This window comes from Acyrthosiphon pisum, chromosome A1 (genome assembly GCF_005508785.2).
Source record: "Acyrthosiphon pisum isolate AL4f chromosome A1, pea_aphid_22Mar2018_4r6ur, whole genome shotgun sequence".
In the NCBI taxonomy this organism is placed as follows: Eukaryota; Metazoa; Arthropoda; class Insecta; order Hemiptera; family Aphididae; genus Acyrthosiphon; species Acyrthosiphon pisum.
The window spans coordinates 111557496-111576049 of NC_042494.1; the positions used below are offsets into that span (position 1 = coordinate 111557496).

Below are 18554 nucleotides of genomic sequence, written 5' to 3' on the forward strand. Positions count from 1 at the left end.
ACTTTATAATATAAAAACATTGGGAAAAATACGCTGCACATCTACTACTCCTCGTCGATCGTAGATTTTTTTATTTTAATGAGTTTGATTGTTTTTAGAAAATATTTTTACGTATCATAGTAATAATAATTACTGGTATGATTCTGTACACCTCGTCCTATGGACAATGAAAAGGATATAAGATATAACTTGAAGTTGAGAGCAAAGTACAAACGTGAAAACGACATAATATTTTAAGTTGATGTCAGGGGCTATGGAATTTGCTAGTTTTATAGAATACAGATAACAAATAGCAGACATTTGTTTTACGCATCAAACAGACATTGTAAATGTAGAATTAAAAGTTTCATATTTTTGCATAATATATTAATATATCATAATATGTATTTTAGATTTCTAGTGCCACTTTCTTAGTGTTGGTATTATTTTTGCCAATCTGTGTTTAAAATCATATTTATTTTATATTTTTTTCAAAAAATATAGTTACCTATAAGTTAACAGATAACAGTCAGATCTAATTTTTTTTTTTAGATAATTATGAACTGTATTGCATTAGAGATCAAAACAAATAAATATAATTTTTAACAATCTCAATCTAAAATGTAATATACTTGATAAGTAAGTGAATAACTAATAAATAATAATTAATTAAAAAAAAACTTTTTTGTTGCTATTTTCAATAAGACTTAAGCTTAAAGGGATATTTAAAGTTTATTAAACATGCATATTTCAATATTAATTTAGGTAGTCCATTTTATTGTACTCTATAGTGTTATTAAGTCCGAACACTCAATAAATATGCGAATACGAAAACGAACATTTAGCGAGTCCAACAAGTATAAAATAAAACGAAGTTGACTTTAGGTATACCAATTTTCTGTACTTATCAATTTTAGTTTTTACAATCTGTAATAATAATTAATTAGCTTAAATTTGATGATTATATACACAATTTTGATCGTTGTGTCTCAAAAATCATAATAGATTAATACATAAGTTAGTTGTGTCTCGTGATGATATCTTCCTTAATTCCATTAGAATATAAGTCATATTTAAATAAATTGACTTTAACTCAAATATTTTATAGATATTGTACATCATTTAAAAATAACAAAATAATTGGTAATATGTTTTACGTTTAGTAAAATTCGTTATAAATAAGTTTTAAAAAATAATTTTAGTGTATTTAGAATTTAAACATTTAACAGTATTAGTAAAATAGTGTTAACGGATAGTTTAAAATGAACGAAAATAGATATACAAAAAGTCTTGTACATGTGTAATTGTATTACTTAAATAGTTATGATACTTTCTAGAGACAATAAAAAATATTTTAATGTCAAATTCTGGGTGAAAATCGTACTGGTAGATAAATGCCGGTCTAATACAGTAACGCAGAAACCACTTGTTGACAATACAATAACAATACCAAGGTAAAATGTTCGTATTCGTCTAGGTTCACGTACGTAACGTATCGTCTTGTGCTTGTCATACAACACGTGTGATTCTAAAATCGTCACATATACCGGAAATAATTTGTATTTACCAATACTAACAGAATATTGTGATATTATATGAAATATTGTAAACAAGAATTCAATTGTTAAAGTAAGTCCACCTTTAATCTTTATAGTATATTACATAGTATATTGTACATTAGAGGGTCTATTGTATATTATTTTAGTCCGTAATTTCTTGGAGAGTTTCTGAAGGAGTTCACAGTGTTTTGAATGGTATAATAAAGGAAAGTAAGTCAATTTATAGGAAGTTCTTGGACAGTTCACCTTCACCGTCAAAGAGCGTAATTGAAACTTATTCCGAGGTCCGTCCGTTTTTAGTCAGTATAAACCCACAATTAGGTTCACACTCATTATTGGGTTACGGTTATTTGTTTTCTCAAAAGTTTTCAACCATATTTAAATTGAGGAAAACGTCTGGGGTTGATGTTCAATCATTACAATTTGTTTTAAATAGTTTATAAATGGTTTTCCCAGGAAATGTCTCCATTTTAAACTCGTCTCAGGTAATAAATAATTGGTTACATTTTGAATATTTTTTCACTTATTTTCAGTTACAATTTTCTTCGCAATTTTCTATTCAGTTATTCCAAGAAATAAGGTACCTACCACATTCATAAAAATATAATACTCTGCTACATTTAATACTTCTTAAATTGTAAATGTCTCCGTGTACGTATGAGCCCTCCTATTATTTAAAAACTTATAAGTTGTTGAATATTATAAAACATAAATAGTTGTACACTTTTTACACACAATTTCCATTTTAAAAACTCATTGTACCTGTTTTCGCAAAAAACAGTTGGATTAAATATTATTTCTAAATTCATGGTTTCTTTTTCAATAATATACCTATATTAATTAAAGAATAACTAAAATAATATTTTTTGAGTATTAATCAATAAGCAATAATAACCATTAGGTAATCAATTAACTACCTATTAAAAAAATAACTGAATTCCATTTTTTTCATATTAGTATAGGTATACTAAAACTATAAAATATACAAACAAATGTAAAAGCGTACATACAGTTAAATATTAAACCTCGTAATTAATCAATGGAAAAATCTTTCTAATAAGAAAAACATTATTTTAAACATTAATTTTTATTTCAAACAAGCAATTTGTTTCTTTCCTTGGCACGACAGTACACCACAATTAAGAAAATTAAAGAGACCAAAATGAATGTGACCCGACAAAATATTAACTATTAAGTAATATAGAATACTCTGATGTACAAGTTTAATAATGCAAATGTAGTACAATTAGACAGAAAAAGGTTTGTTTCTAGAAATCTTAAATCTTAAAAGTCACTTATGCAGTTCTGCTTTATCCATTAAGTATATATAAGCACCAGAACTCTAGCTCATTAAACATATCTCTAATATGGCAATATGTAGTATACTAGTATATAAGTATAATTTTAAACCTAATAATGTAATAATATACCGTAATATTAATCGGTTATTCGGTTCACCATGTCAAGAAAGTCGATAATATTAAAAATTGAATTAGAAAATAACACCGTCAACCCAAAAACCTACGACTGCTCACTTACTAGAAAGTCTCCAATCGTACCGTATGTAATGACAAAATTATAAACGAGTGTAATAGGTGTTCGTACTTACTGTTTGTGGTGCCAGACACGAGACGAATAAAAATGTTAACAACTGTTTCCTGGGCGCGATAAAAATTCAAAACCAAACTTTCGTCGGTTGGATTGAATTTGGCAAAAACCGACGAGTAAAACTACAAAGAAAAATAATCGTAACAATCGACGCACTCAGTAGACTGTGGAAAACCACTTGGCAACGGTTTATAATATGAATACGACGAGCGAATTTTCGCGCGGCAAACGATCGCGGAGAAGAGCACCGGTAACGACAACGAGTACGGAGTGACGGCAACGGCAGTACAGCACGACACCACGATAGTCACACTGTGTGTGAGGCGCGCACGGTGTGGCGGCGCAGCGTCGGAGGTGGTGGTGACGACAACGACGACGACGACGACGACGACGACGGCGGCGGCAGAGACGAGCCCCAAGGCTGTTTCGCGCGTTAAGTGCCACGCCCGCGCCACCCACCCCACCCATATCTATTCGATCAGGGAGCGCGCGCGCAGACCGCCGCGCTAGACACGCGCCCGTCCGCCCGCTGCGACGAATTTCGTCGCTAGCGTTATCATGATAATTTTCACGCGGGCGCAAGTTATCAGTATTCGCCCGAAATAGCACACGTGCTCGCGTGATAACGACCGCGGCGCATAATATTGTCGTCGGATATGGACGTTGTAACATGGCCGACAACTTATCGCTTCACTATATCAATCGGTACGCTGGACAAATAATACGTCTAAATTCTTATGTTGCGCGTGTGTTAGACAAAGACAGGAAATCACCGCCACCAATCCCCTTAATAGTTTTTTTTTGTTTATTTTCGCACTCTAGTACCTACACTCCTTCTTGGACGTGTCCCGATGGTTGTTAGCCGTAGTGGCATAACAGTTGCCAAAGACTAAATTTTTTTTCCGTTTGGTCATTTTTTTTTAAAAATTTAATTCGAGACTGCCCGTCGGAAAGGTCAAACGACGAGCGCGAACGTCTTTTCAGTGACCGAATGAAATAAAGGTTACATCGGCGTATTTATAGAAACGCTACAACGAGTAATCGCCTCACGGCCACGGGTGCCGTTGACGGGCCTATTATTATTTCCACTGCTCCTACTTATATATTGGGAATCGGCAATCGCACACGATTTCGAATTTATAAGAATATTCCCAGTACGTCTGGCAAAACGATTGCCGTAGAACGCAGCAGAAACGTTCCGTTTCGCTCCCCGAGCATTGCGGAACGAGTAACGGAAAAATTGCACAGTTGCAACTTGGTTCCACTCAGGAAAACGACGTAATCTTTGACCTTGCCTTTAGTCTGGACGAAATATTTTTATCCCCGGACGGGACAGAGTTATTATAATACTTTATCCGAGATTATGGTCTTCGACGAGGAAGTTACGACGTGTTGTATACTTGTATGGCTTTAGTGGTTTTACATGCCCTAGACCAGTGTTTCTCAACCTGGTGGTCGCGACCCCCCGGGGGGTCGCCAACTTATTATTTAGGGTCGCGTACGAATTAAAATTGTGTGTATTATATATTTATATGTATCTGTAAATATTTGGTATACATTTTGTTGATTAAAAATAATTATAATATTATATATTGTATAATTAAATATAGTATTATATTTTATGCTGTGTACAATGCACAGTAATTTTCATATTGATTATTAATAGTATTTAAAAAAAATATATGTAGGGGTCGCTAAAAAATTGAAATTCAAAAAGGGGGTCGCCACAATAAAAGGGTTGAGAAACACTGCCCTAGACAGTGGACATGGAATATAGATAATGAAGATATAGATTGGCCATAGCTATATCAACACTATAAATTATAATATAAGGTTCTGGACTTCTGGTCGTTTTTGTGAAAGATAAAAAAATATATTTTTAATGTTTATACAATATAATATTATATGCTATTATTATCTGTGCTCTTGGGTTTCTCTGTCTAACATAGGGTATATTTTAATTTATTAAAAATTCCCTCCTGATAAGGTCGAATAGCTAACCATTATTTTATCATCTGTGGCCCTGGATAAGTATTAAGTATACAAATTATCGGTAATGAAAAACGTTTATCTTATCATCGTAATAATTACGATTTGATAACGTACGAACAAATCGGTCACGCCGCTTCATCGGTAGAATCGACACATATAATATAAGTATATGACACATTCGTTTAATTCGTATTTCAATAATTATATTTATAATAATTAATAATATTATACTAAGTATTGCATTATTATTTATTTGTAATCCATACGTTAATTACGATATGTATGCCAACACGCCATGTCATATGGATCGTGCGGGCTGTTTATTATTTTAATATTTACTTAACAGCGATTGATCGTGTCAATACTCAGTTACGTGTCACATATTATTATTATTACTGAACACATTGTATGTTGTTTATAACTGTTTACGGAACGGCCAATTATTTCATAAGTGCACACAGTTTAGTGTGATGGTTCCCATTACAAACCATACCATCATAATAATATTGTAGAACTGATCAGATTATTCCCTACACCCTTTTGACATATTTTCCTCAGACAATATTATGTAGGTATGTATAGCATAACTACCAACTGATATAATGTTTTAAAATATTGTAATATTGGTGATGCATGAACATTTATTAAACCCAAGGTCAACTTACTTACGTACAAACTCAAACAAAAATATGTAAACTATGTTTGTTTATTTATTTGAACCAGTCAACAGTTAATAAACCGCTGTGTAATAATAAATAAACACAGTTTGTACAAATAATATTAATAATAATAATAATTTAAATTCTAAAATATTCGTGTATTGGTTAAGAAACAAATGCTCATGCGTATGATATATACTTTATTGCCATATTGGTATGTTTAAACGTAGGTGATCCGGAAAATTAATGGCGCCACAATGTTTTCGTCAACATAGTTTTGTAATGATAAATTCGTATCCAAGTGCGTTGTACGCACATATTTCACTATATCATAATTATTATATTATATACATTATAAAAATTATAACAACATTAGGTTAACCAATGCCAGTTAAAAGAATATCCGTATCACCTGTATCACCCTTTTACCCATTTCTATTTAGCAGTTTTAACTTTGTTCTTTGTCAATATGGACTTTAGGTTTGTTTGTTATTTGTTTTTTCATCAAAACGAAAGATAAATAATTTGATTATGGCATATATAAGTGGTAATAGAATTACTTGAACACAATGTTTTCCAAAAGATCATTAAAAATTATAATTATTTACCAGTTGCAATTTCGACCACTGTCGACCTTAATTTGAATCTTGTCTGAATCCATACTGCAATAAAAGTTGCAAGTTCCTTGACCAAACCTAACACATTCTCAGAAGTCATCGCTCATATTACAAGTACACCTGGTATATCAGTACAGTGGCGAATCCAGGGGGGAGAGGGCAGGGGCCTTTTAAAGCGTGTAATGCAACGCATTATAATTAATTACACAATCTATTTATCTATTTTGGAAACCATTGGGAAAGTTATTGGAATGAAAACATTTACAATAGTTGCGTATTATATTATAATTATTGTATTTATGGCTTAGTAGTATTTTTTTAGGAGCCACCCCCCCACCCCCCCCCCCCCAAAAAAAAAAGAAAAAGATTAAACCCTGGATCCGCCACTGGATCAGTGGCGTGGTGAAGATAATTTTTTGAGGCCTGTGCCTCAACATAAATGGGTGGATGGTGACATGTACTGATGTGAGGCCATGAGAATAATATAAAATAGACTTGCAGACTGCAGTCATAAATCATAATAGAGAATTAAATGTTAAATAATAACAAACTGTTGGGAAGATTGGGGACTTGTAAATTTTACAGTTTGTACTAATAAAAGTAGTGGTGGTGGTGGTGTAAAAATAAAAATGCATTAGGCCTCACACACAAAAAATGTTCTACACGCCACTGGGGTAGATATTTTGATTTCATTCTATTAGGTCCATTAATCATTATCGTCTGAATTCAGATGCCTATTGTTCATGTTTAACATGACCTGCAGCCCGACCAAGATATCGTTACACGAATGTCAAGTTTACTGTATGCGTAACTGTGTAACACTAATATTAACACGGAATAATATGGTTACCTAAATGTGTTGAAGGCGATAATTTTTAATATTGACTTCTGCGATAAGCAGCCGACGAACGAGTTATGCATTAGGTTACTGAACAATAGGAACGAGCCCATATCGTACTTACTGAACAGTAACCGTTACATGCAACCTGCAGAAGTCCCCATATAATACATCAGTACATCCCACTACCGTTAAGTTTTTTTTTTTATATTCTGACCATTCTACTTCACTACTTTAGCAACAGTCATTATTTTACGAAATGTTCATGTTGGTGATTAAAAGAATTTTTCTATATTCTATATTATATATTTAAATACAATTTAAACGATTTGTAAAATTTGAATTAATACCTAGTTGAAAATGACTTTGTATACGTTCTATGGCATAATATTATGAAATAGTTTTACCAACTACTAGCATGATTAGACTGAAAAAACTTTCAAATAATCTAAACCTACGTGGTAGAAAAAAATGAAATCTTACAAATATCGAGACTATGATTTAAATATTTAAACAACTGTATGATTTATTATTAACTTCCAGCAAGTACAATTAGGGATGTTTCTTAAAAACCCAATTTAACATACTTAAATTTAAAGTAGGCTCTTACAATAAAAATATTGTTTATAAGTATGTTATTTTAAAATAATATATATACCTACCTACCTAAAATTAAAAGTGTTTGTAACTAGGTACTTCTAATCAGTATATTATTTCTGTTTAGTATTTTATTAATTATTAGTATTGTAACATTGGTTAGTATTCAATAATAATATGACCAATATTATTGTACAATTAAAATTGATGTATAATATATAGGTATACAATGGGGCTCGTATTTCGTTTATATGTGATTTAAAAAAATTGAGGTTAAATCTTTAATATTATAGATTTGATAGATAAATTATAAAAATTTAAGTTAGGTATTAATGAAAATAGTCTTTAATTTTCACATTAAATCCATGAAATATAAATTGCATACCTATCTTTCTTAGAAAACTATTTTTAATGCGTTATTGTCAAAAGTTAAAACTACCTTCCTTTAACTAATACAACTTTTTTTGTATTTATGATATTACAGACTGCTGTAGTTGCTCTACACTTTTAACCTAACCTAATCAAACATATTATACAATATTTATATTACAAATTATAATCTCAGTCTATGCTGTTTGCTTTTAATGGAAGCACTTTGACGGCTGTCAACATCTAATTATTGGCCCCTTTAGGTCTAATTTGACTGAATAAAATCATATTTATCTTTATACAAATAGTATAAAATATTATATATACTATACCTAGTACCTACACTTATATTATAATTTATAATGTACCTTGTGCTTATATATATCATAAATATTCATCGTTTTATAGTTATGTAATTACTAATTAGTGATGTTAATATGTTCCAGGTTTTTAATGTTATAAAATCTGGATAAAAGTCATAGGTATACATAATATAATATTTAACTAACAAGTAACAACTAAATAATCATAATCACAAATAAAAGAAAATTTTTAATGATTTAGAACAAGACGTGTGAAAAATGTTATAATAGTGTTCTAAAAATTCTCTAAATTTTTCAAATATTTGGTTTATACATAGATGATGAACAATAGCCTGTACTTTCCACAGTAACGAGTCAGCTGTATATATACATTATAGGTACATACTATAGAGGCAAGGATGTGTTTAATTTTTTTTTTCAGAAATCCCCTCCGGTACTATACGCGTTCGAAAGTCAGCCACGACAATAGACTTATTATGTTTTAGTTTTTTTTCTCTCTTTTCTTTTTTATTAGAAATATACATAATATAAGGCGAGCGATTTGAACGCATGTGTTGTAGAGATGCGAGAGAAGAACACAAGTGGGTGTGCCATTTGGGCCGACCATAGTTGCAGATGCTTTCACAGTTTCACGTGTTGTCGCATTGCCGGGAGTGAGAAAAACTAAAAAATAATAATAATGACCGTCAAATATTATGCGTAAGTTATTTGCGGTATACTCAGTTATTAAATAAATTAATACCAACATGAAATTGAAACATGGAATTCAGAAAAGAGTAGTACGAACCTGCAGTTCTATAATATTGATAATCTACATTATTATGTCCTGAACACATTTATATAATATATTTCTCGGAAAAACTACTCTTGCCACCCTAGATTAATTCAAATTAGTTAATATTATCTATGTAAAATAACTTTTATAATTACTGATAGAATATTCGAAAAGTATTATTGGATTAACATAATAATATAATATCTATTTAAAAGTCTACCTGAAATATTTTATTAAAAGTGTTCTAAGTTTATAATTTATAAACGTAAGACTTTTAAGTTATAACTAGAACAAGGACAAAGAATATTGTTGTATAAAAACTCTAATGGTAAAATTTACTCTATATCTGTATCAATTATATGTAATACGTATTACCTACCATTGAGTAGGTACTCAATAGTCAATGGTATTACAATAAAAATAATTTAAAATAACAACATTCTACTTATAAATATCATATTTTTATTTAATTAATTATTAAAGAATTATTTACTATACACTTTAAATAAAATAACCACTGAACATAAGTTCTTTTTTTTATTTTATAAAGTCTCAACATTTTAATTTTATCAAGCTGAAAAAGTCACATTTATATTTTTAAGATACCAATCCAACCATTTTGTTTTCGTAAGTATAGATATATACCTAGTTAAGGTATTTCTTGTTGTCATGTCTTCAAGAAGATATCTATATTATAATAATTCAACAATATTTGTTTTTAAAATTAGTATAACTTTAAATATTACATAGCAATTGAAAAATTACCCAAAAATTCACTAAAAACGTGTAGAATTACTAGAACTCAACACTTTTACGCAAAAAACAGACTTAAATATCAGCTTACTTATAGTATCGAAATCACAATCGGAGAGTACAAAAAAGTTGCCAATTAATCAATATCTAAACCTATAACAAATTTAATAATTCAGCCTAAATACCAACAATACACAGAAATAGCATAATATATTTAAAAAATTATTATATTATTTTTGAATTCCAGTTTGATCGATAATAAAAATAAAAATATACTTCTATATAATAAGTGCTTTAATTGTATCATTAATTTAACTTTTATATTGGTATTATAATATTTTAATACATTGATTAGTGATGATCTACTTATTATCCACACTTGTCCCCTAAATAGGTACTGTATAAATGTATAATAGGTATTATAGTTCATTATTTAGAATTTTATGTATTTGTGATTTATATGTATTTATGTATTCTGTATTTCTGTATTCGAATTATATTACTGCTATATAATCATAGTTTTGTTATATTTGGAGTTTAGAGGGCCATAATATTATGTATTTATGTGTATGACCAAGGGCATAGCCATGGAGAGGGGCGCAATCCCCCCCGTCAATACCTAACAAAATATATTAATGTTAAAAGGACGTTGCACCCGTATGTGTTGTCTCCGTCTTACATACGTACGACTAGCAAATTTTTGATAGCTAGTTATATCAGACCAATAGGGTGCTATCAGTTTTGATAGAGTGAATTGACCTGTTATTAAACTTTTAAGTAACAACAATATCTGTGTTCTCTCGTTGGTTTTTTACGATATTTTAATTTTTAAGTGAGTTATGAGTATGTAAAACATTAATATTTGAAAAACCTCATAATTAACCTAAAAATTAAAATATCGTAAAAAACCAACTCTAATATTAAAATAACTAAAAAATTACTCACTCAATAGTCAATATAACTCTAAAATTCACTCTACTATCAAAACTAACAGCATTACTTTTGAAACTGGCGAATGATAATTTGCTATGTTGTCCGTGTGTAAAAATGTAAAATGGAGACAACACTATTGTAGGATGGACGTCTTAGTTCTTAATGAAATTTTAAATTGGGGTAAAATTTTAAAAATATACTTGGTCCCCCCCCCCTAATGAAATGTCATGTTACGCTCTTGTGTATGTAAATTGTCCCATAGTATAATCTAATATATTAAATGGGTACTGTGAAGGTATACTATACTTATAATGATTATTTCATTCCGATTTTTTCCTGAAACTATAAATACTACTCATTTACATACCTGTATAATATAATGTTTTAATGTAATAATAATACAGGTATACACAAGGGGTTGGATGACACCCCTACGAGATGTTTAAAAAAATGTTTTCATACCTATATTATCTACATTTTTAAAAAAAGGTTAAGGTCAAACACATTTATGATAATATATAAATACAAAACGGTAAATTATCAATATTTGTTTATTAACGCTAAAAATGTTTATTTCCCTTAGTGATAATCCCCCCGCCCCCTCCCCCCACCAAAAAAAAAAAAAAATAAATAAAATGTATATAAAATAATAGCATTATATTAATACTTGCGTAAAACACTAACGCGAATAATATTGATATAATATATTATATTTGTGGCAGTATGTATTATACAAAATAAATTGTAAGAGAGTGGCTTGTGTCAAATAAGAATCACAATATTTTCGATCGAAGTCGAAAAACTGTACATAGACCTCACAACAGTATATAACATTGTACGGCTTTGAGATGTATAGGTATATATATATTATATATATAAGCAAGTATATACAGAGAAACTCAAGGAGTGGGGGATCAATACGTTGACGTGCGACCACTCGTGTCGATGATAAGGGAGATCACCACCACCCCGGAGGGTTGGTAGCCACACTGAGGGGGCGGTGATCAATACGGTGCCGTGGGTCAGTAAACCTCACCTACTACACCGACCTCCACAATATCATCCCTTCCCCTCTTCAAGTTCACCACCACTACTATATCGTGTATATATATATATAGATGTGTGTGTGTGTGTGTGTGTGTTTATATGATACACACACACAGTCTATATGTATAATGTATATACTATATATATAAATACTGACATATGGTACATATACAGGGGCTACATAACAAGCACCTGTAAGGATTCTTCCGTTCAGAGTACCCCCTACCTCTTCTCTTACTCACTTCAGTGTGTGTTTAGTCAATATAAGAGTCCCTTATTCTTCGCGTCCACTCACTCGTTCCGTCAGTGATGGTCGGTATACATTTTGAATCAATGGTGAACGGTTTTATAACAAAAAATTTTTTTTAATTATAGAGGGTTTTTTCTCTCTCGGTATATTCGATATTACAGCATTTTAGATACACAATATGTGGATGGGTACTAAATAATTTGATAATTTTCTCATCGTAGCCAGTTAAAAAATAAGTAGCTATCATAGTGTCATCGATCGAAACAATAAATCATGTTCCGAAGACCAGAGTCCAAATACGTTAGATATTGTTTGAATAAACTTGTTGCGTTACCGAAACGAATTTTGTAAAATGTCATAATATAGGTACCTAGATGGCTATTTTCATTTTATTTTTAAAATACTCCCAGATAGCGCTAATGATTTGGATTTCAGATTTACGCGTCTCTTACTATTTTACTAATCGTACAATCAGCCAAAATGTTCAACTATTGTAGTAGAAATTTACCTATTTAGTATTTACCTACGCTGTAGGAGTAGGACATCACTACACCATTGGTAGTAAAACTAGAAAAATGTTCTCCCAAAACTCATTTATATATTTACAAAAAAAACGGGGCAGTTACTCTGCTGTGTATTCGAATGTACCTAATCATTGAGTAGGTCATTGTTATGTGTAATGGATATTGTGTTAAATTGAAATTCAATTATCATTGCATACGAAAAACGATTCTGTGGCCTGCGCATGCGGATTCTGTTAGCCAATAATCCATATATTTTAATATTTATATCGCTATCAGATGCTATTGGTAATTTATTTTTCTATTAATTATACATTTTAACACTTATAATGTGTTAAAATGTATAACTAATATGGTAGGTAACTATTATGGTAGGTATATTAAACTAATTTTTTCCAAACACAAATCACGTACCTATGTTATATGTATTAATAATTATTAAAATATTAGGTATATTATATTTAATATATTATTGTTTTTAACTATCAAAATAACTATTGATATATCATATGTGTTAAAATTTACTTTTAGTTAACAATGTATTAATTTATTTTATAACTAATAAAAATGCAAAACGTATTAGGTACCTATGTATAGTAATAGTATACACATATAATATGTTAAGCCGGATTATTATAGAACTACAAATATAAAATATATAGGTTCTCATGCTCTTGGACTAATAACATTTTTATCGGAAATAGGTAGCCTATTGGTTTTTAATGTACCTATTATGTATAAGCGTAAAATGTAGACAATTACCTAAGCACTTATATGTATAATCATATTGATCCGTGTGATAGTATCCATGTATATATTAAAATTAACTTTGGTAACATAACGAATAACTTGCTTATTTAATTTCTTTTCATTTACCAATATTATTTAGGTAGTTGAATTTATATATAATTGCGTTATGATTTATAAGTTTTATTTAGAAAATGCTACTTGTTAGCATATAATATGAACATAACTCAATAACAATATTAGTTAAAGTATATACTTTTGATGTATATGTATGTACATTTGAAAATAATTAATTTAATAGGTTAAAACTTTTTGTTATACCTATAAATTGAGGTATATAGACGCATAATAAAATATATATTATACATTTATACACAATAAAACAATAACATAATTTCATTAGAATTGTACAGTTTTGTGTCGGAATGATGTCCATAAAATATATTGTATAAAGGTTCGTGAAAAAATATTGATTTTTTTAGTTTTTTACTGTAGCTGAATATTCACATAATCACGTTACCCGTTACAAAAATCTAAGGATAAAATACTATAAAATATGCCTAATATTTAGGTGATAGGTTAGGTTATAAAATGTATACTTATACTATTATACATAATATATTGTTATAAATATAATATTATATTTATATAGTTTATATAATATGATAGATATAGCCCGGTATAGGTATGTAATATGTATTATGTATATTGTATCATTTTGTGTATAAATTACTATTAATTTATTTATAAAATAATACATATAAAAAAAACTAAATTTTTACATTTCAATGTGTAGGTACGAAAAATATAAAGTTTGGAACCTAGTTTAAGATCAATAGTTAAAAATATTTATTTTCATTGTATATACTATATAGCCATATATGAAATTGATTCATCATTCAGCGTAAGTATATAATATTTTTTTTGAATGGCATAAACTAAACATAAATGCGTGTAAGATTTGGATATTTGGTATAATTTTTAAACTTGTTCTGTGTATTGGTAACACATTATAACAATCCATGAAATACTAAAAAGCATAACTAACCTACTCTATTCAACATTTTATAGTATTATAAGCAAGGGATTTATTATAAATGATTTATCAAATGATTTTTATATTAAATTATGAAAATGCACAATGATAACTAATAAGTAGGGGGGAAATATTATGTAAATATAGTACTATTAAATAGTAACTTCTTATTAGTTTCTCTACTACTGTTGAATTAATAGTTTATTATTTTATTGTAAGTATTTATTGAAATATATTAGTATATTACATTATTAGTTATATATAAGTAAATAAGTAAAAATATATTTATCTTCATCAATTTAAATCTAATAATAGTAAAATAATAAAGTAACAACGAAAAAAATATTAAACATGAATTGAGAAATTAAAAAAGTAAATAAGAATATAAGAATTATAATAAGAAATTACGTATTAATGAATTGCTACAGTCTTTTCTACGGAAATTATATACAGTTTAGAAGGGCTTTATCGAGTTTCCTCCTTACCATTTCCGCTTGGTTTGGGCATCGGGATTCGCTTATTTCTTTCAAAAATTTAATCAAACTAATAAAAAGCAATAAAAAGTCATAATAATAAATAAATACAATTTAAATCTACAAAATGTTTCAATATATCTACGGATATTTAAAAAAATCATTATGAATACACCTAACTTTTATAAATACATGCGTTTTATAAAAAACGTACAGATATATTTTCTTATTGCCTGTAATATTGGATTTTAATATTATATTTTAAAGTATATTTGAATTATAGTTTTCAGTTTTAAATATTGAACTATTAATATTATACTATAGCTAGTATACTATAGTCCAGTGGTGCGCAACCTTTTTTGATCCACGACCCTCCAAAATGATTTATTTTGATAATACGACCCCCCCTCCTACCAACATTATGTAAGTGTATAATATAAATTTACTTAATAGTCTTAATATTGTATACACACATTTTATTCATATAATTAAATCGTTAATTTTAGGTAATTTTAATATTTCTTTAATTTAATTAATCAAAAATATGAAAAAAAAAATACAAAATTAGAGTTTTATAAAATCTAAAATTAAAAAATGTATTTTTATAATGATAATCAAAATTTTAATATTTTTAAAATTATAAAATTACTATTTAATTATTTTAATGAGAGGCCTGAGCTGGCATTGTAGACATGATTGATTCTATGTTTGGTTTGATATTTGACACTGCTACTCTTAAATCAGCTTTAACATTTAATCTGGAGCGATATTTGTTTTTAATTATCGTTAGTGTTGAAAATGCTGTTTCACATAAATAAGTTGATGCAAAAGGAGGTAAAATTGATATGGCTTGTTTTGATAATTCTGGATATTCAGATTTGATGGAAATCCAAAATGTATCACATGCATTCTCTTGAAATCTGATACGTAGATGTTTATCTGATGACAAGTCAATAAGTTCTTCGCTTATTTTTAAATTTCCTAATTTTATTTCATTGATATTAAAATGAAATAGATTTCTTATCCAACCTATACTTTCTTCTCGGAAATCTTCAAACCATGCATTAAAGTTTGTTTGTAAGCTTATTAGATGAGTAGTTATAATTGCTTTTATCATATTAATATCCACATCATTATCATTGAGGAATTCTAATAAACATGAAAACATTTCAAATTTGTCATCGTCGATATAATTTTTCCACAGAAGAATTTTCTTTTTAAAAGCATTGATTTTATCAGAAAGAAATAAAATATTAGTATTTTTCCTTGTAGACTTAAATTTAGACAATTTAGTTTTTCAAATATATCTGCAAGAGAACCCAGAATTGAAAGCCATTGCTAGTCTAAAAAATGTTCCGAAAGTGTATTATTACGTTCCAGAAGAAATATTCGTGCTTCATCTCTGAGTTCAAAAAGGCGTGATAATATTTTACCATGAGACAACCACTAATATACATAGTACCTACCTATAAAACTTTTTCATTTAGTGCAAAATTATTGGCGACCCCTTAATAAAATTTCACGATCCCCAGGTTGCGCACCACTAGTCTATAGACAATATTTAGACAATAATATAAAATAGAAATAATATGCTTAATTATAAATGTTAATAATTAATTTTATTAATTATAATTATTATTATTAAACAATATTATACTTATGTATTATTAATTTTAATTATAATTATTTTTCCATACAAAAGTTATTATTTAAAAAAAACGTAAAATTATTCTACTTATGTCTTCTTGCAACATAACTGTCATGATATTTTGTACAACATAATATGCCAACACTTCTACAACCGTATAACCAAATTTTCTTGTGGTGCACTTTGTTTTGCAATTACATCGTGTATAGTGTATACTCTTGCCTATCAGTTAATGAGTTTGATGCCGAAGCATTTAAAATGTTACTTAACCGTGTTTTATACAGATGACGTTGTAAACTCTGGGTCCCCTTGCAGCCCCCTGCACTTAACCATTTGTCAATACATTAATGGCCACTGATAAGCTACTCTTTTCCAGTCCATTATATCTTAGTCCGTGTCCAGATGTAATCATTTACAGGGCTTAAATCATACACTATGGATAGACCTACTGGCTAAATATCTGAAGCCAACATAACATAACTAAGGTGAATATGTGCAAATGCGCATGCGCACAATTGATATCATGCATTCACGCGCAATTAATATCACCCACGATTTAAGATAGTATGTTTGCCCAACGAGCTATGATAAGACGGCATTGGATTTAAATCCAGGGGTACGAAACTCCGTGAACTGGCCGAATCGGACGATTGTGGCCTTGAACATGGTTTCGTGGGGGCGTGGCATACGTGAAATAGGGAATGGTAAACAAGCTGATCCCGCGTAGCGTATCCCGCCTATGTTTCGGGAAACGTTTACGTAAACATGTTTAACATGATGTTGGTGTACGGAAACGTTTCCATGTTTTTCGGAGGTTCAGACTTCAGATCATAGGGAAACAAAACCCCAACCAGTTGATCGAGTTTCGCTTCTATATTGTTCTAGGATTTAAATCGGACCCCGGCACTAGCGCCTCTAGTGGACTATTTTATAATTTATAATATAATATGATCATTATACAGTGTCTTCCAAATTTCAGTCTTTTGTCACACGAAATTTGGAACACCTGTATATATTTTTATTGTATATAGGTATAACATAACAATTTTTATTAGTTTTAATTTGAACCAATATGAGCGCTGTATGCGGGGGTCCCCATAGATCACGTGACTTTTCGATTCAAACCGTATGCCGTGTGATAACATTTTTCTAATGGGTCGATGGCACGAACTATGATTATAATGGACTGGTCTCGAAGCATTATCAGTGGAACCGAAATGTCAAAATGACTAGGGAGTTTTCGGAAAACAGTGCCATCTATTATTCAGTTTTAATGATGACAATGCGTAATATAAAATAATAACAATATTGCAATATTTTGAATTTTAATTTGATAGTTTTTAGGTACAAACAAGCTTTGAAATTTTTTTTTTCGCATTATTTTTATTTTTATTTTTGTTTAATATAAGTGTGTACTGATGCATTCTCGTAATATTGTAATACGATATAATAGACATTAGTACATCACTTTTATGGTTTTGACATGGAAACTGAATTGGTCCATATTCTGAAAAGAAATTTTCCAAAGTGAGTTCCAACACATCATTATTGTCACAGAATTTTTCAAAAGATAATTCAACAGCAGATAATATGTTGAAGACATATCTTCCGGAAGAAAATGATCAGCACACACAAATTGCGTAACAGAGTCTTTGCAAATATACTTGTTGATTGCCAAATTCCATGCCAAAGAATTATTCTTTGGAACTTTAAATAGAGAAATCTTAGGATTTTTTTTTACGCTTGAACATCCCAGAATTGAACACTTCCTTACTTTCATTTTAAATTTTCAAATGTAAAAACAAAATCTAAATTGTCTAGTATCGAACT

At 29.4% G+C, this 18554-nt stretch overlaps 1 protein-coding gene across 2 annotated transcripts in view; it reads right to left on the reverse strand.

Annotated features, from left to right (window-relative positions):
- The window catches only part of LOC100570041 (ell-associated factor Eaf), a 62031-nt gene that overhangs the window by 33078 nt on the left and 10399 nt on the right, over positions 1 to 18554 (reverse strand). The window contains exon 1 of one of the 2 annotated variants that reach the window (XM_008184818.3): positions 3148 to 3528. The exons of the other annotated variant lie outside the window; for it this stretch is intronic. The gene's annotated coding sequence lies outside the window, so the exon portion shown is untranslated. Of the gene's footprint in view, positions 1 to 3147; positions 3529 to 18554 lie in introns of those variants that run through there. 2 annotated transcript variants of the gene reach the window in all.